Raw genomic sequence first — 6,000 nt, forward strand, 5'->3', positions numbered from 1 at the left:
AGAACTTACCTTCATCTGGATGGGCACCGAGTGTCTCTGTGTCTAGTTGGAGACTACATCTGTATGCGGTGGGTCAGGAGGTCAGGGCTATTGTACCCTCGGAGAGGTGCTGATGTGTGTGTAAGACAAGATGCTGACACTGAGCGCTTGTGAAATTCACCCACACGAGCTGTACGCTTCAGATACACTGTCAGCTGTGGTGTCACTCAATACTGCGGTGTGTGTGTGGACCATTCACTGCAACCCTCTCAGCCCAGGTGCTAACAGTAGTATCCATTACTCTGTTGTCATACAATTTCCACATGCTGACTAGATGTACTAAGTGGTATTAAGCAAACAAACAAAAAGACAGACGAGTTGCAGCACTCAGTGTTAGCTTAGGGGTTAAAGTGTGTGTGGGGGACAACGACGGGGTGGAACTGAGTTACACCACTTGTAATGGTGAGGTGGAACTAGTTTAACCTCCACCTTGGCCATGCACAGTAATTCTAACAGAAAATCAATATTGTTTTCAGGGGGTGCCAATAATCCTACCAGTGGCCCTGGCTCTGCCAAGTGGGGGGAGGGGTGGTGTGTTACAGCGGTCCGACAATCGGGATTCAGAAGCCTGCCCGCCAGTACTCCGACAGGGGGGATAGCGCATCGAAGCCCCTTATGGGTTTGCTGAGCTCACCACAGGTTCTATTCTACCTCTATGGGGATCGTGGACCCCCACGAGGGAAAATAGCCCCTGTAGGTTGGGATACCGACTTTTGGGCATTTAGCAGTTGGGATTCCGATGTCGGTCTACCGTACCTCCCAACTGTCCCGTTTTTCGTGGGAATGTCCTGGTATTTGGGGACGTTCACGCGTCCCACCCAGGGCCAGCAGTGTCCCGCGGTGAGGAGGGCAGTTGGGATTCCCCGCTGCCACCTGCTTGTCAGTGGTGAATAGACGCTGTGCGCATTCCTCGCAGGCAGAGTGATTGATTTGAAGGCCACGCCCCAAAATTTGAGGGGCGGGGCTGCAACACGTGAAAAAGTCTCGCTGCGTCACCAATGAATGTTGGGAGGTATGGGTCTACTGACCGTCAGAATCCCAACTGTTGGGAGGTGATCCAGCACCCAGGGAGGGGATTAGGTGGCAGAGGGAAATGAGTTCCACCACCTCTCTAGGACCACTCGAAGCCCTGGTGTAGTTACATCATTATTTTCATTCATTATTTAGTAGGAATAAACAATTTAGTGTAATGCGATCGGGTTACTTTGTTTCTGTAGACAGAATATATATTTTTATGATATATTCAGTAATGGGCATATTTGCTGTATGTATACAGGGCGGATCCTATATTGCTATATCCTAGCTGCTAGCTCTGAGTGATCTGGGATTGGTTCATTAGATCAACAGAGAGAGTTTGTTTGTTGTAGCACATGGTCCCCCATTTAGTGTACTACCCCACCCCCCTTTTTTTTTTTACCGTTCCCAATCATAGTCCACGCGTATGGCAACATAGGAAATGTTCCAAAAAGTGAAAAATAAATGAAAAACTTTTGTATCGACAATGACCATGTTGACTTAATGTATGTGGGTGAGGAAAACCTTTTAAAAAATAAGTTTTTAGAGCACGATAGTGTAACTATGTAAACATAGTACGACTACGAATCTCTGGGGGGGCCAAGGTTTGTTGAGGGGGCCTTACGGGCCCCCCCCCCCCCTGAATCTGCCCCTTTCTACTGGGCCCATGGTTCGGAGCCTGCCTCGTGGCAAGATCTGCTTGGTAAATTCACCTGAAAAAGTTTGTTAAAAACCTTAATTACATCCGCAAAAAATATGCAGATTGTGACAATATGATGTGATGATCCTCGATGTTGTTGGCACCCAAACAGGAAAACACAGCAACATGGTGTAAATCTGTGATGCAATGGCCTCTCGACCTATTGAGTGTCAACCACCGACCGCATACCATACAGGCTGTGCGCAGAGATCAGCTTTGTATTGCATTTACTTGGAGAAATCCCGTATATTGGTGGAGTAGAGCAGGTTGTGCTAATGACAGGTTTCTGAAGGAGAACAAACAAACCGCTGTTAACGTATCCCAGATATATCTTCTGTCAGTTCTGAGAGTGGTTGGAGTCAGTTTGATGGGGAACCGCTCTATTACTAATAAGAGATGACAGCAACTGACACCCCATATGAATTATTCAGGCAGCTACAGATGATGGTTCTATCCCCGGACTCCATCTTCAAGTTACCAGCGGCATGAAGTGTAGCGGCAGCTGATGTCTGTAATAGAGCATGATTACGCAGCTGGTAATCCCGTATGCATTCGACCAGGAGGCCTCAATTATAATAATGGACATGAACAGTAATAATGTCAGAAAATGAGTAGAGGCGACAATGACGGTATTACCTGGCTGAGGCTCAGACCTGCTTGCTGCGTGTATTGGCAGCAGGTTAACGCCGCCAATACAAGTGCATGTGTACGCTTACTCATTTGCGTGCATGCGCCCGCACAGGGGAAAACCCATTCGATTGTTGCTCACCATCAAATGATTTTTCCTCTATCAAAGGTAAGTCAGGACTAGGGAGGCCAATCAGGGGATCGATGGAATCACAGGATTTTGGCTTAAAACATTTGGATTTGAAGTCGGGCAGCGCTGAGCACCTTTAGTATACTCTGCCCGGCTGCTACTGACCCCTGGCGGTGTGCAGCATGATGTTAGGGGTCACGCTGCACAGCCTGGCCGCCGTTCCACTCCCGGCCACCCACCATAGTGCTGCCGGCCGCCCACTAGGTGTTCTGCCTCCATACTGCTTCCACCCGCCACACTACTCACGGCTGCCCACTATATTTACCATCGCCGTACTGCTACCACCTGCCTGCTATACAGATCCTGGGTGCACACTGGCGTATCGCCCACCGTACTCCTACTGCCCACCCACCAGGCATACTGCCCTAGAGAACACAAGAGGGTCCTGCCACTGTCTACCTTGTAAGTGGCCATGCAGGGCAAGGGGCTGTAGGGGAGGACGGGATTTATGCATAATTTCTAAGCAATCTAGACAGATTGGTAAGAAAATAGGCTAAAATTGCGACGTGTGTATGCCCCTTAAGTCTGCCATTAGCATCATGGCCCTAGTTTGTCAGATTTTTGCTTTTACCTCAGGAGTGTACAAGCAGAATCCTCACAGCCAACGGACTAGCTCTGGCCACTCATTCCTGGCACTATCAGGGGGCGGATTGGCAATAGGAACCACAGGGAAGACTCCTGGTGGGATGACATGTCTGTGGGCCTGCCTGTGGCCAGAAGAGGGTCACAGACTGGTGGTGTGGGAGTTTTAACGCATAGACTGTGGCATGCTGGTGAGGGTGTGTTCGGGAGTAGAAGGTGTCAGGCTGGTGAAGTGAGTGTGTAAGGGGGACACTTTTTTCAGCAATTTTTCCACAGCCACGTTAAATTCGGGTGTGGTTTATGGTCCCGACAGTTATTAACCCGACGGATCGCGACTGGCTGGACTCAGACAGCATGGCGAGAGCAACAAAGCCCCTTGCGGGCTCGCCAGCTATTCTATTCTCCCTCTATGGGGGTCGTGGACCCCCACGAGGGAGAATAGCCGCTGACCGTCGGGACCCCGAGTGTCTCGGTTTTGACTGTCGGGATCCCGACGTCAAGGTAATGACTGTTGAGATCCCGACTTTCGGGAAACTGTCCGGCACCCGTTAAATTATTAGTCTGCCCAAGACATCAGGGAAGTGCACCGTAGGATAATTAGCATATTTGCGGACGCAGCTGCAGGAAAAGACACAAGGATAAGAAAGAAAGAATAAACCGAAGTTAATCCTGGGTGCTTACCACGGGTGGTACCTAGGGCATACCTCCCAACATGACCCTCTCCAGGAGGGACACAATGCGAGGCACTGTGCCCGAAGCCAGGGCCGGCGCTACCCACTCAGACGCTCCTGCAAAGCAGGGAGGCGCCATGCTGAAAAGGCGCTGTCTCCCTCCATGCTCTGCTAAAGCTGCCTCAGCCCTCACTGCCACTGCCTCCTGCACGCCGCTCGCAGTGCCTGTCTGACAGGCGGGCGGCAGTATAAACAGCTGCTTCCTGCACCGCGAGTGCAGACAGCCTGCACACCGCCCGCAGTGCCTGTCTGACAGTGGGCGGCAGTATGGAGAAGCTGAGCAGCTCCCTGCACCGCGCACACACTGTTCTCCTCCTGCAACCTGCCCCCTCTTACTCACAGACACTTGCGCTGAGGCATGTAGCGCTGTCTGTGAATGCCTGTATGACATGTCATGTCTGGATCCGCCCCCTACCCATTGCTCCCTGTGCCTGTCAGCTGTCAATCAAATGACGAACAGGCAGCAGCGCCGCCTCCCCTTCCTTTCCTCTTCTCAGTGAGCTGTGCCAGTGCCACTGCCAGTCCTCAACACTCCACCTCCTCTATCTCCTCCCTTCTTTCTCTCCCCTCCTTTCCCCCAGTCACGAGAGGGGTGTAATGGCGTCCTCAGCGTCCTGCCTACGGAGATAGAAGAGGAGGGACTGCATAAGAGTTAAACAGCAAAAGAACAGTGAGTCTTTTATTATACATGTTTATAACAAATTTTTTAATAATTGTAGATTTTTTTTATATTAATTTAGATACTTTTTAAATAATGGGCTGGGTTATGTGCCTAAAGGTGGCCATACACGCTGCAATAGCAGCATACGATGTGATGTGCGCTCCCGCGGGCATCGCATCGCACAGTACAAAAAGTATGTGCTGCACATACTTTTTGTACTGCTTTCGGATTGCATCGCACACACATTGCATGCATGCCGTGTGATGCGATCTAGCCCATAACGTATGCGATTCTCGCAGCTTGTATGGGCACCTTTAGTGCCTGCAACATTTTGCGGACACAGCACTGAGATGGTGTATGCATACATGTACATGCACCAGAGATCCTCCATAGGATCGCATGTTGCATACGCTCCCACTATCGGGCTGCAGCTTGTTGCAATGGCAATGTGAAAGGGCGCAAATTTTATGGTTTGCAGGAGGGCGCCAGACACCCTAGCACTGGCCCTGCCCGAAGCATCGTGAGCAAAGCGAGTGCACTTCAAACTGTGTCCATGTTGACTGTGTCGACATTCCGGTAAAAAAAGTGAAAAAAACCATGTCGACCTTTTGACTGTTGCGTGTGTCGACCTATTGACTTTAAACCAATGTCAACCTAGATGCATGTCGACCTTGTCCCATGTCGACCTAGAACCATGTTGACCAAGATGCTGTAGACCAGTGGTTCCCAACCCTGGTCCTCAAGTTCCCCCAACAGTGCACGTTTTCCAGGTCACCCGGCAGGTGCACTCATTATTCAGGCACATTTGAAAAGATCCACAGGTGGAGCTAATTATAGCACTTGTGATTCTGTGTGGAGACCTGCAAAACAAGGAATGATTACTCTCACCTGTGGTGAAACACCTTTCTTAGCAATGAATCTACACAAAACAGGTGATGGTAATCATACATTACCAGGGAAGTGCAGGAGCAGAGCAATGTGTCCTCCTGGAGAGGGTCATGATGTTGGGAGGTATGCCTAAATTAGCTGCGGCTTATAGTGAGTAGTCAGTCCCCCCAAGGTAGATAAAGTTGCCATTTCATTCTGGGAAGCGTGTGACCTCACGACCGCTACGCTACTCCATTGCACCTGCTCATTACTGGACCTTGTTTTCAAGTATACTGAGGTTCCAGTGCACCGTGCAGGTTATATTTATGTTTTTTATTTATCACATGTAGTGGTGCTGAGCTGTTTTTAGCTTTTTTACATTTTCTGTGTGCAAGGGGCATTATACCGTGTAGTGTGGTCATGAGGAGTCCTTTGACCATAAGCCTGATTGCTAAAGACGTAGACAATCCCTCTCCTCGTCGCTTCTGCACACATACACAGCAGCATAGCACAGTACACATCCACAGCACAGAGAGAGTGACTGTCTACAAATAACAGAAGTGGTGAGTGTGGGTGACAGCGGCAGACG

The sequence above is a fragment of the Crinia signifera genome, chromosome 7, assembly GCF_055691185.1.
Source record: "Crinia signifera chromosome 7, ASM5569118v1, whole genome shotgun sequence".
Lineage (NCBI taxonomy): Eukaryota > Metazoa > Chordata > Amphibia > Anura > Myobatrachidae > Crinia > Crinia signifera.